We start from the raw sequence: 14669 nt of genomic DNA on the forward strand, positions 1-14669 counted from the left end.
TCACTTTTCAGCCGCGACTTTTCCATACCGCAGATCCCCCTACGCCATTTGCGTAGCCTATCTTTTCAATGGGATCTTTCTAACGCTGGTATTTAGAGTCGTGGCTGAAGTGAGCGTTAGAGCTCTAACGACAAGATTCCAGCCGCAGAAAAAAGTCAGGAGTTAAGAGCTTTCTGGGCTAACGCCGGTTCATAAAGCTCTTAACTACTGTGCTCTAAAGTACACTAACACCCATAAACTACCTATGTACCCCTAAACCGAGGTCCCCCCACACCGCCGCCACTCGATTAAAATTTTTAACCCCTAATCTGCCGACCGCCACCTACGTTATACTTATGTACCCCTAATCTGCTGCCCCTAACCCCGCCGACCCCTGTATTACATTTATTAACCCCTAACCTGCCCCCCACAACGTCGCCGCCAGCTACTTAAAATAATTAACCCCTAATCTTCCGACCGCAAAGCGCCGCCACCTACGTTATCCCTATGTACCCCTAATCTGCTACCCCTAACACCGCCGACCCCTATATTATATTTATTAACCCCTAATCTGCCCCCCTCAACGTCGCCGACACCTGCCTACACTTATTAACCCCTAATCTGACGAGCGGACCTGAGCGCTACTATAATAAAGTTATTAACCCCTAACCCGCCTCACTAACCCTATCATAAATAGTATTAACCACTAATCTGCCCTCCCTAACATCGCCAACACCTAACTTCAATTATTAACCCCTAATCTGACGACCGGAGCTCACCGCTATTCTAATAAATTGATTAACCCCTAAAGCTAAGTCTAACCCTAACACCCCCCTAAATTAAATATAATTTAAATCTAACGAAATTAATTAACTCTTTTAGGATTAATATTTATTTTACAGGCAACTTTGTAATTATTTTAACCAGGTACAATAGCTATTAAATGGTTAAGAACTATTTAATAGTTACCTAGTTAAAATAATAACAAATTTACCTGTAAAATAAATCCTAACCTAAGATATAATTAAACCTAACACTACCCTATCAATAAAATAATTAAATAAACTACCTACAATTACCTACAATTAACCTAACACTACACTATCAATAAATTAATTAAACACAATTGCTACAAATAAATACAATTAAATAAACTAGCTAAAGTACAAAAAATAAAAAAGAACTAAGTTACAAAAAATAATAAAATATTTACAAACATAAGAAAAATCTTACAACAATTTTAAACTAATTACACCTACTCTAAGCCCCCTAATAAAATAACAAAGCCCCCCAAAATAAAAAATGCCCTACCCTATTCTAAATTAAAAAAGTTACAAGCTCTTTTACCTTACCAGCCCTGAACAGGGCCCTTTGCGGGGCATGCCCCAAGGATTTCAGCTCTTTTGCCTGTAAAAAAAAACATACCATACCCCCCCCCAACATTACAACCCACCACCCACATACCCCTAATCTAACCCAAACCCCCCTTAAATAAACCTAACACTAAGCCCCTGAAGATCTTCCTACCTTGTCTTCACCATACCAGGTTCACCGATCCGTCCTGGCTCCAACATCTTCATCCAACCCAAGCAGGGTTGGCGATCCATCATCCGGTGCTGAAGAGGTCCAGAAGAGGCTCCAAAGTCTTCCTCCTATCCGGCAAGAAGAGGACATCCGGACCGGCAAACATCTTCTCCAAGCGGCATCTTCAATCTTCTTCCATCCGGTGCGGAGCGGGTCCATCTTGAAGCAGGCAACGCGGATCCATCCTCTTCTTCCGTTGTCTCCCGACGAATGACGGTTCCTTTAAGGGACGTCATCCAAGATGGCGTCCCTCGAATTCCGATTGGCTGATAGGATTCTATCAGCCAATCGGAATTAAGGTAGGAATTTTCTGATTGGCTGATGGAATCAGCCAATCAGAATCAAGTTCAATCCGATTGGCTGATCCAATCAGCCAATCAGATTGAGCTCGCATTCTATTGGCTGTTCCGATCAGCCAATAGAATGCGAGCTCAATCTGATTGGCTGATTGGATCAGCCAATCGGACTGAACGTGATTCTGATTGGCTGATTCCATCAGCCAATCAGAAAATTCCTACCTTAATTCTGATTGGCTGATAGAATCCTATCAGCCAATCGGAATTCGAGGGACGCCATCTTGGATGACGTCCCTTAAAGGAACCGTCATTCGTCGGGAGACAACGGAAGAAGAGGATGGATCCGCGTCGCCTGCTTCAAGATGGACCCGCTCCGCACCGGATGGAAGAAGATTGAAGATGCCGCTTGGAGAAGATGTTTGCCGGTCCGGATGTCCTCTTCTTGCCGGATAGGAGGAAGACTTTGGAGCCTCTTCTGGACCTCTTCAGCACCGGATGATGGATCGCCAACCCCCGCTTGGGTTGGATGAAGATGTTGGAGCCAGGACGGATCGGTGAACCTGGTATGGTGAAGACAAGGTAGGAAGATCTTCAGGGGCTTAGTGTTAGGTTTATTTAAGGGGGGTTTGGGTTAGATTAGGGGTATGTGGGTGGTGGGTTGTAATGTTGGGGGGGGGTATGGTATGTTTTTTTTTACAGGCAAAAGAGCTGAAATCCTTGGGGCATGCCCCGCAAAGGGCCCTGTTCAGGGCTGGTAAGGTAAAAGAGCTTGTAACTTTTTAAATTTAGAATAGGGTAGGGCATTTTTTATTTTGGGGGGCTTTGTTATTTTATTAGGGGGCTTAGAGTAGGTGTAATTAGTTTAAAATTGTTGTAAGATTTTTCTTATGTTTGTAAATATTTTATTATTTTTTGTAACTTAGTTCTTTTTTATTTTTTGTACTTTAGCTAGTTTATTTAATTGTATTTATTTGTAGCAATTGTGTTTAATTAATGTATTGATAGTGTAGTGTTAGGTTAATTGTAGGTAATTGTAGGTAGTTTATTTAATTATTTTATTGATAGGGTCGTGTTAGGTTTAATTATATCTTAGGTTAGGATTTATTTTACAGGTAAATTTGTTATTATTTTAACTAGGTAACTATTAAATAGTTCTTAACTATTTAATAGCTATTGTACCTGGTTAAAATAATTACAAAGTTGCCTGTAAAATAAATATTAATCCTAAAATAGCTATAATATAATTATAATTTATATTGTAGCTATATTAGGATTTATTTTACAGGTAAGTATTTAGCTTTAAATAGGAATAAGTTATTTAATAAGAGTTAATTTATTTCGTTAGATGTAAATTATATTTAAATTAGGGGGGTGTTAGTATTAGGGTTAGACTTAGCTTTAGGGGTTAATACATTTATTATAGTAGCGGTGAGGTCCGCTCGGCAGATTAGGGGTTAATAATTGAAGTTAGGTGTTGGCGATGTTAGGGAGGGCAGATTAGGGGTTAATACTATTTATGATAGGGTTAGTGAGGCGGGTTAGGGGTTAATAACTTTATTATAGTAGCGCTCAGGTCCGCTCGGCAGATTAGGGGTTAATAAGTGTAGGCAGGTGTCGGCGACGTTGAGGGGGGCAGATTAGGGGTTAATAAATATAATATAGGGGTCGGCGATGTTAGGGCAGCAGATTAGGGGTACATAGGGATAACGTAGGTTGCGGCGGTTTACGGAGCGGCAGATTAGGGGTTAAAAAAAATATGCAGGGGTCAGCGATAGCGGGGGCGGCAGATTAGGGGTTAATAAGTGTAAGGCTAAGGGTGTTTAGACTCGGGGTACATGTTAGAGTGTTAGGTGCAGACGTAGGAAGTGTTTCCCCATAGGAAACAATGGGGCTGCGTTAGGAGCTGAACGCTGCTTTTTTGCAGGTGTTAGGTTTTTTTTCAGCTCAAACAGCCCCATTGTTTCCTATGGGAGAATCGTGCACGAGCACGTTTTTGAGGCCGGCCGCGTCCGTAAGCAACTCTGGTATCGAGAGTTGCATTTGCGGTAAAAATGCTCTACGCTCCTTTTTTGGAGCCTAACGCAGCATTTGATTAAACTCTCGATACCAGAGTTAAATTTATGGTGCGGCCAGAAAAAAGCCTGCGGAGCGTTAACAGCCCTTTTACCGCCGAACTCCAAATCTAGGCCTAAGATTTCTCAGTGTTTGAAATGAGACAGGTTAACTTAAAACTGTGCAGTTTACACTACAGCTGACTTAATTTTTAAATACATACTAACAAGCCTAAATCCTGCATTTAACCAGATCTAATGGTATGAGTACCACAGCTTATGATTCCACCAAGACCATATAGAGTACAGAATTTTCAAAATCCTTAAGTACAGCTGACAGATGGGAACATTTGTACACTATATTTGAAGTGGTGCTCTTGGTTGGGGGAAATGGGGAAAAAACAAACAAACATATGTCAACCTTTTAAAAGTACTGTTCTTCATCTAGCCATCTACCCAGATCATTAATGTACAATTTTGAATTCACAGAATTATTTTTGTTTGCACATTTACAAATATGATTCTTTAAAAAGTGATCTCTTACTTTCTGCATTTTTTATCATGCATGTCACACACTGTTGATTTAGGGGATGCAAGGTGTATAAATGTTTTCTCCTGTGAGTGTTTCTGTGGGTGTCTGTGTTTATGTCTTTGTGCTTTGGTTTGTGTCTTTATGAGTGTGTATGTATTTTTTTTTATGTGGGTCTCTCTGTGAGGGTGGGTGTGTATGTCTTTGTGCATTTTCTTTTGATGTCTGTGAGGGTGTGTGTCTATGGGTGTCTCTGTGAGGGTTTGTGTATGTTTGTCTTTGTGTATTTTCTCTGGATGCCTCTGTGTGGGTGGGTGTGTATGTCTGTGTTTCTGTGGATGTCTCTGTGAGGGTGTGTGTATGTCTGTGTGTTTTCTGTGGATGTCTCAGTGAGGGTGTGCATATGTATGTCTTTCTGTGTTTCATGTGGTTGTCTTTCTGTGTATGTATGTCTTTGTGTGTTTTCTGAGGCTCTCTGTCGGTGTTTTCTTGGGTGTATGTGCAAGTTTGAGTTTGTGTGTGTCCATTGTCTGTTCCTTTTTAGGACATTTTGACCTTACTACTGATTAGTCACATCTTTCTACAGACTTTGGGGCATATGTATCAAGCTCCAAATGGAGCTTGATGCCCCGTGTTTCTGGCGAGCCTGCAGGCTCGCCAGAAACAGCAGTTATGAAGCAGCTGTCACAAAGACTGCTGCTCAATAACCTGTCCGCCTGCTCTAAGCAGGCGGATATACAGGGAGTGCAGAATTATTAGGCAAGTTGTGTTTTTGAGGATTAATTTTATTATTGAACAACAACCATGTTCTGAATAGTTTTGGAAGTAGTTTTTAGTTTGTTTTTAGTTATAGCTATTTTAGGGGGATATCTGTGTGTGCAGGTGACTATTGCTGTGCATAATTATTAGGCAACTTAACAAAAAACAAATATATACCCATTTCAATTATTTATTTTTACCAGTGAAACCAATATAACATCTCAACATTCACAAATATACATTTCTGACATTCAAAAACAAAACAAAAACAAATCAGTGACCAATATAGCCACCTTTCTTTGCAAGGACACTCAAAAGCCTGCCATCCATGGATTCTGTCAGTGTTTTGATCTGTTCACCATAAACATTGCGTGCAGCAGCAACCACAGCCTCCCAGACATTGTTCAGAGAGGTGTACTGTTTTCCCTCCTTGTAAATCTCACATTTGATGATGGACCACAGGTTCTCAATGGGGTTCAGATCAGGTGAACAAGGAGGCCATGTCATTAGATTTTCTTCTTTTATACCCTTTCTTGCCAGCCACGCTGTGGAGTACTTGGACGCGTGTGATGGAGCGTTGTCCTGCATGAAAATCATGTTTTTCTTGAAGGATGCAGACTTCTTCCTGTACCACTGCTTGAAGAAGGTGTCTTCCAGAAACTGGCAGTAGGACTGGGAGTTGAGCTTGACTCCATCCTCAACCCGAAAAGGCCCCACAAGCTCATCTTTGATGATACCAGCCCAAACCAGTACTCCACCTCCACCTTGCTGGCGTCTGAGTCGGACTGGAGCTCTCTGCCCTTTACCAATCCAGCCACGGGCCCATCCATCTGGCCCATCAAGACTCACTCTCATTTCATCAGTCCATAAAACCTTAGAAAAATCAGTCTTGAGATATTTCTTGGCCCAGTCTTGACGTTTCAGCTTGTGTGTCTTGTTCAGTGGTGGTCGTCTTTCAGCCTTTCTTACCTTGGCCATGTCTCTGAGTATTGCACACCTTGTGCTTTTGGGCACTCCAGTGATGTTGCAGCTCTGAAATATGGCCAAACTGGTGGCACGTGGCATCTTGGCAGCTGCACGCTTGACTTTTCTCAGTTCATGGGCAGTTATTTTGCGCCTTGGTTTTTCCACACGCTTCTTGCTACCCTGTTGACTATTTTGAATGAAACGCTTGATTGTTCGATGATCACGCTTCAGAAGCTTTGCAATTTTAAGAGTGCTGCACCCCTCTGCAAGATATCTCACTATTTTTGACTTTTCTGAGACTGTCAGGTCCTTCTTTTGACCCATTTTGCCAAAGGAAAGGAAGTTGCCTAATAATTATGCACACCTGATATAGGGTGTTTATGTCATTAGACCACACCCCTTCTCATTACAGAGATGCACATTACCTAATATGCTTAATTGGTAGTAGGCTTTCGAGCCTATACAGCTTGGAGTAAGACAACATGCATAAAGAGGATCATGTGGTCAAAATACTCATTTGCCTAATAATTCTGCACTCCCTGTATATAGTTTTACAAATAAACATTAGACATGCACATTTGTTCATTTGTTGTGAAACAAATGCTGAATATAACAGCGTATGGTGGCATTTGACTATTTTTGGCGCCCTGACTTTTTTCGTGTAAATGTGCAAAACACAAGGTCTGGATTTGCACAGATCTTTATGTATAGCACTTTCATAAATCCTATGCCACTGCCCACTGCCATATTCAGCATTCATTTCATAAGTGAAATAATGCACATGCCTGATATGTATGTGTAACATCAAACCTTTATTTGTCCTGTAGGGGAAAAAAAGTATAGATGCAGGGCCGGATTTACCATTAGGCAGAGTAGGCATGTGCCTACAGGTGCCATCTATAGAGGGGCGCCTGCCTCAATGCTCCATATGTCTTTTCTGCACACCTCTGCGGCTCTGCCCTCACTCACCATAGTAGATAATAACTTTGCCCTAAACAAAGATGGATGCCACGCTGGCCAGTCCATTTCTCCATTGAATACGGACAGAGCGGACAGAGGGTAAGTGTGTGGGGGTTGGTTCTATGGGAAGTGACAGTGAGTGACTATTTGTGCGCAATTATAGAGCTCTGAGTGCACAGTGGGCATGTATCAGCTGCAGCAGCAGCGGCTGTCAAAATCAAAATGACAGATTGTACAATCAAAGGACAATCATTCATATAAAATACCATAGGTATGAATATTATTGTTAAAATGCAAAATTCCAGGGCTGTTGCACAGGATAAACACACTTTAAAAAAACAACTGATCCATGGTTGATTGTGCACATTGCAGGCTTGGTCACCAAAGTTTCTAAATGAAGCCCCAGTCTAGACAACCTGCACTTTCTTGTATAAATTATATATGTTAAAGGGACAGTTTACTCAAAAAATGTCTTCCCTTAAATTTGTTCCCAATGAACCACTTTACCTGCTGGAGTGTTTCCTTTACCCTTATATTGGTATTTGAAATAGTTGAATTAGTCTGTGGTATCCCCACCTATTCTGAATGTTTTTGGCCTTAGGGCCAAGCTGTAAATAAGCTGTGTAAACACAGCCAGTAGAATAAATTACACTCCCAGTGGGTTAAAGAAGAGATAAAGTAATAAAATGTTAATTTTCCACTGCTCTCTCCAAGTATTGGTGATTGGTTTATGGACCAATATAAGATAAAGAAGCAGGTATATGTACACAATGTGATAAAGTAATGAGATCTGATTATACTTACAAGCGCAACCCATTTTATTAGGTTGTGGCTTCAAAACACAAAACCAGCTAATTCACACAAATAAACCTTAAAAAGCAAATATCATACATGTTATACCCTGCAGCTGGTTAAAAGTAATTGGCAACACATTAAAGTAAAAACAATTTTACAGTATACTGTCCCTTTAATACTTAATATACTTCTAACAATATGATCTTCTTTTTTCACAATATAGTAACAGAGTAATTCAATAGTTTAACAATCCTTTTTTTTTTAAAATCTGTATTTTAAAAAAATTATAATAATAATTCAAGCTTTAGTAGATTATTTTTTATGTCATTTTTTTATCCATCTCAGGATAGAAAAATGTTGGAAATTAACATTAAATACCACAGACTTTCTTTATGTGGTAATGACACAATCCTAATTGAGAACTTAATGGTTTTAATTTACATGTTTAGTTATTCATAAAATATTTCATTATTTAAATGAGTAATAAGAATAGATTCAATCATTTTATTTATGGTGTAATTTATTTTTTTCTTACTGTCCTTCATGGTCAGAAATAGAAACTTTTACAGTTTAAAGCACAAAAAAATGTTTGACATCATTTTGATTCATCAACCACAAATCTGCTACTTAACTATAGTTTTACCACTCATATCCAGAAGACTTCAAACATTCTTGGATGCATTTAATACAAGAAACTGACTAAGAACTGGCGCTTTTTTTAAATTTAGGCTCATTGACAAAACATAAATACATTGGGTGTATACTGGTATATATTCTTGCAAAAAGAGAGAATATTCTGTTGTATGTTTGGTCTTAGTGTTAGGTTTAAATCCTTGGATGAAACATGTTGCAGAGCATAGCAATTATGCCCTCTCTGTCTGATGAATTGACAGGAGATTGTCCCTGGTAGTAACGTTGGCTGCACTGTAAAATAATGTCTGTGAAATTAACTGTAAAATGCTGTAAAATCATGACATCAAAATTGTGTAAATTAAAAAACAATAAAACTGTGTTAAATTTACAGAAATATTCTGAAAATACTAAAAAATACAATTGTAAATCCAGAACCAAACACAACTGTTAATTTTACAGTAAGAATATGTGAAAAGAATCATATTTATTTGAAGAATTTACAGAATGCAGTAGTTTAAACAGAGAAAACACTGTAATACCTAAAGCAAAATAATACAGTTAAAATTACAAGCTGACAGTGTTAAAATAATGTTTTTGTTAGGCAGATTTTCATATATATACAGAAAGAAATTGTATTACATTTCACAAATGTATATGTTATATTTTACAGATAAGAATGTGTAAAAGTACAGTAAAATTATGTTAATATAAAGGGTTTCAAAATCCAGTCGTGTCTGTTTAGAATTGAGCAGGTCTAACAATATATTAGTAAACTATAGTAAAACTATAATGAAGTAGGTCACTTTTAAAAAAAAATATATATGAACTGTCATGAGATGCAGGACACAGCATAGAAGGTACAATGCTATTTTTTTTTTTTTTTTTTAAAAATCGTTTTCAAAGCTTTATTAGTAATGAAACTTGAAATACAAATGATTTCCCAAACACAGTGGGAAGTGAATAACAAGTCGAGGAAGAGTCGTAATACTTAAAACCAAAATTGTTTCTGTTAGCATATTATCTAAACAATATGATAATGTAAAGGTCTCAGGTGCATTGGATGCAGAAAGAGTGTTAGGCATGCTAATAGAAAGCGCAAAAGGAGATATGAAAAGAGAAGAGAACAAGAGGAGGGGGAGGAGGAAAAGGAGAGAAAGAAAGAGATCAAGGGAGACAGAGAGAGAGAAAGAAAGGTTAGAAAAGGTAGGAAGGGAAGAGAAAGAATAGACAAGAGAATGAGCGGAGGGGGGCTCTTATGAAAGAAAAATGATCAGGCTAGGTGGGCTTGGGGGGGGTAATCTAGGTGTCTGTTCTGGGATACCAGTTAGGTCTAAATAGATTGGTCCAGTCTTCCCAGATCACCTCAAAGAGGTCAAGAATAAAGAACACATTTCTTTCCATGGAATTGATATAGGCTATGATATCTAGGACAGAAGCCCAATTAGGGGGACTCTGCTGCTTCCAAGCTCTAGTGATCGCAAGTCTGGTGGCTGAAAAGAGGTATACACATATGTAGCTCTGGAACTTGGGGAGACCTACATGTAATAGAGCTGTTTCTGGGGACTTCGGGACATGAACTTTTAATCTGGCTAGTAAGGAGAACACCATGTTCCATAGCGGTTTGAGTTTGGGGCAGTCCCACCAGATGTGGAGGGAGTCGCCTGGTCTTCCGCAGAGTCTCCAGCATTGAGGCGTGGGGAGTAGGTTAAGCCTAAAAAGTCTCATGGGCGTGAAGTACCAATGTGAGAGCAATTTATAGTATGATTCAAAAAGGGTCGTGCAGTGAATGGCTTTTGCTGTGAGATCAAAGGTCCTAGTCCAAAGGAGCTGAGGAAAACACAAGTGTAGGATGTCTTCCCATTTTTTAATATGAGAAGCTTTGTCGTCTGGGGTTGCCCCTTCAACTAGCAAGTAGAAATGGGATAAAGACTTGCAGATTTTACTGCCTCTTTTCCAAAGGGTTTCCCAAACGGTCAAGGGGCGGGGAGGTGACGGGGTAAAACCCCAAGATCTTAGCATGCTCTTAATCCGTGTGTATTTGAAGCATAATTTGGGAGAGGCAAACTGCGTACCGGTAATTTGGGTTAAGGGTATAAAGGCATCTGGAGATTGGGGCACCATTAGATCAGAGACCTGGGAGAGGCCCAGATTGGACCAAACATTAGGTTGTGAGTCGGGGAGACCGAGAAGACCAGTGAGGGAGTGAATGGGCGAGGGATGAGGGGCAACCCCAGAGTAGTGTCTCAATTTATCCCAGGAGTGTAAGCATTCCCTTATTATATAATTCCCAATATTAAGATTGCGTCTACAGTGTGGGGGGATCCAAATTAAATCACGTAGGAAAATATGGTTGGGTAGGGATGCCTGTTCGAGAGAGCTCCATCTACTTGTCAGTTCCTTATTCCCCCAGTGTGAGATATGTGTGAGCATAGCTGCTTCGTAATAGCGGGTGACGGATGGGGAGGCTATACCCCCGAAAGATTTTGGATATTGTAACGTTTTGTGTGCAACCCTGGCTGGTTTTCCTTGCCAAATATATTTAGAGAATCTGCTTTGAAACTGCAGAAGCAAGCATCCCGGGAGCCCAATCGGCAGACACCGGAATAGGTAGGTTAGTTTTGATAAAAACGACATCTTAAGGGCTGTGAACCCTACACAGCCAAGAGATGGACTTATAGTCCCATTTAGTCGTTAGGGATCTTAGTTCATACAGGAGGGAAATGTAGTTGTCTCGTATTAATTGCTCTTTGTCAGGTGAAATGAAGATTCCGAAATGGATGTTGTCCTGGTCCCAGTTAAAATCATAAGTCTGCATTAAGGCTCGGCTGTATTCTGTGGGAAATCCCTTAGAGTAATATTCAGTCTTTGAGGGGTTAAGCTTGTAATAAGACATGTCACCGAATAATTTCAGCAAAGTCAGAAGGGCAGGGATAGTGGTTTTAGGGGCAGATGTAAATATTTTGATATCGTCAGCGAAAAGAGCAATTTTGTGAGTAGTTCCATGTAGTGTGATCCCTGATATTAGAGGGTCTTTGCGCATGAGCTCAGCTAGGGGTTCTATGGCAAGAGCGAAAAGTAAGGGAGATAAGGGGCACCCCTGTCGGGTACAACGCTATTTTATTGCAGAGCATAGAAGTAAACAACTTGTACAACACATCTAACTTGCTAACTGCGACATAGACAATAAAGGCCCTAAACCATGCCCCATCCAGTTACGTCACTTCCCACTCTCATCACATCTTCCCCCTTTTCAAAGGACAAAGCATACATCTTTTTTTCTTTGAATACATCAAATAACAAGGTATACAAGAAGCATACAGAAATAGTTTTGTTTAGTATATAACAAATAACAAGTTAAAGAGAATATATATAAACAACATGAAATACAATCCTGACTTGAACATCGGGGTAGACTACCCTAGTCCACAGGGACCATGGGATTATTCTGCCCATACTTTCGGTCACTGCTCTAACTAGTACTAATCCCGATATCGGGCTGGAAGTTTCACCACTCTTCCACTTGATGTAATTTTACATGAACTGTCCTTTGATACAGAAGAAGATGACTGAGAGTCTGCTGGAAGCAAAGAAGTATCCCCGGTGTGATCTTGCTGAGGGGAAGGCACCCCTCTTAAAACAGGGGATCCCACCGGCGGTGGTACTGAGGCATCCAGTCCCAAACTCTCAGGTACAGGCTGAAGATGTTTTAGGTTTTGACGTGTGACTGTTCCTTCATCAGTAAGGACTACATAAGACCTTGGTTCTGGAGAGTGTCCAATTACCGTAGCAGGCATCTTCCATTTCTTGTCATCATCCAGTTTAACTCTGACACTTTGCCCTACATTCAGCTCCTGCAAGGGCCTCACAGAGTGTCTCCTGTCGTAGAAGAATCGATAGCCCCTTTTAGCCTCTTCATCTCTCCTAAGGACCTCATCCTGTGGAACAGAGCTAGTTGGCTGGAAGACACCGACAGAGGGTAAAGTGGTACAAATCTTGCGTCCTAGCATCAGCTGTGCCGGGCTAAAACCCGTGGCTTGAATGGGAGTTGCCCTATAGGACAAGAGGGCTAGGTATGGCTCAGATTGCTTCAAAATGAACTTTGTTGTTTGAACTGCCCTTTCAGCCATTCCATTGGCCTGCGGGTAATGTGGACTCGATGTAGAATGGACAAAATCATATTCACTGCTGAAAAAACTGACCTCCGTGGAAGCAAACTGCATTCCGTTATCACTCACTAACTCCATTGGTATGCACCACCGGGCGAACAAGCTCTTGAGACGAGTGATAACTGCTTGACTTGTGATCTCGTTCAAGGGTGCAATCCCTTCCCGTGCAGTTCGCACAAATCAGCAGCTATTTTCTGCCACGGGCCTGCTAGCAGCAGAGTTGAAATCAAGGGCTACCTTCTCTGAGTAGGCCGGCGTTCCCGTCAAAAGGCACATTTTGACACATGGCTTGCAATGTCGGAACTGATCCCAGGCCACCATATTGCTGTAGCTGCCCTTTTTCTGCACGTTGTAATGCCCAGGTGGCCATCATGAATCCTGCCGCATGTTAACAGGAATAACAATGCGGTCCTGGAACAGCACCAACCCATCCAGCTCCGTGAGCTGCAACCTTTCTGACTGGTAAGAACTTAAAGACATCCAGGCTGCCCGGCTTCTTTTATGTACTTAATAACTTCTTGAAGGTCAGTATCTAAATATGTCTCATTTCTTATTTGCTCTAGCTTCCCTGACGAAATGGATTTGGATACAAGAACTGAATCTACATACACTTTCACATCTAATTCCGTTGAAGATTCTTCAGCAGCAGCCAGTGGGAGCCTGGAAAGTGTATCTTCCACTACCAGTTGTTTCCCCCGGCACATGCACTGCCTGAACGTTGAACCTGAGCAGCTGGCATCTTAGGGGTGTTTTATCAATATCATAGGAGTTGATTAGAGGGACTAGCGGTTTATGGTCAGTCTCCAGACTAAATTTCTCTAAACCCACTAGGGTAACGCTCACAGGCCCAAACTGCAGCCAGCTTTCCTAAAATAGCATTTCTACTTATTTAATTTCAGCCCAGACTCTCTAATGGTCTGTAGCACACAGCTCAATCGCTGATCATGTTCTTCCAATGTAGACCCATACACCAAAATGTCGTCCATGACGACTGCCATGCCCTCGTGGTCCCTTAGGAGAGAACTCATCTCTCTTTTAAAGATTTCAGGAGCAGAGGATATCCCAAAGGGGAGTCTGCAGAAGCAAAACCGACGTACCGGTGTAATGAAGGTAGTCAGTTTACGGCACTTTGGATCTAGAGGTATTTGCCAGAAGCCGCTGGAAGCATCCAGTGTAGAGAAGAACTTCACCCCAGCTGATTTCGGAGCTATGTCTTCAAGTGTCGGCAGCACATATCTCTCTCTCTTCACCGCCTCATTCAGCCTTTTCAAGTCTACACAGATGGGTACCTTCCAGTTTTTCTTCACAACAGCCACAATGGGGGCACACCAGTCAGTTGCTTCAACAACCTCTTTGATGACTCCCATAATCTTCATACGCAGAAGTTCCTTCTCCACTTGAGGCATAAGCGGGAACGGAATTCTACGAGTAATGCTGTATGGGTCTGCGTCACCTTTAAGTGATATTCAGACTGGGTTGCAATTCAGTAGGCCCAATTCACCAAACATGTATTCTGAAATCTCATTCACTCTGGCGACCAGGCCCAAACCACAGGCTGCTTTTCTGCTCAATAGGTTGTTAATACACTGACCTCTAATCACATGTACCCACATGGTGAATTTCCTCTGCTTGTACTCGTAGCTGGCAAGAAATTTCCCCACACAATCGATGCGGCTACCAGGACTATTAACTTTTGATGTAACGTTCGCCAGCTGAGGCTGTCGAGGCAGTTTTATAAATGCTGCAAGGGACATAACAGTGATGTCTGCTCCTATGTCAATCTTAAAGGCAACTTTGTCTCCCATTACAGTAAGAGTAACCCGCCAATCTTCATCTGAACCAGACCGTTCCACAACAGACCCAACAAAGGACACTTCTTGACCCTCCTGGTCGCTATCCACCTGCATCTCTTTAATGTATTCAGTTTTACACACCACTTTAAAATGACCCA

This window comes from Bombina bombina, chromosome 5 (assembly GCF_027579735.1).
Source record: "Bombina bombina isolate aBomBom1 chromosome 5, aBomBom1.pri, whole genome shotgun sequence".
Classification (NCBI taxonomy): Eukaryota; Metazoa; Chordata; class Amphibia; order Anura; family Bombinatoridae; genus Bombina; species Bombina bombina.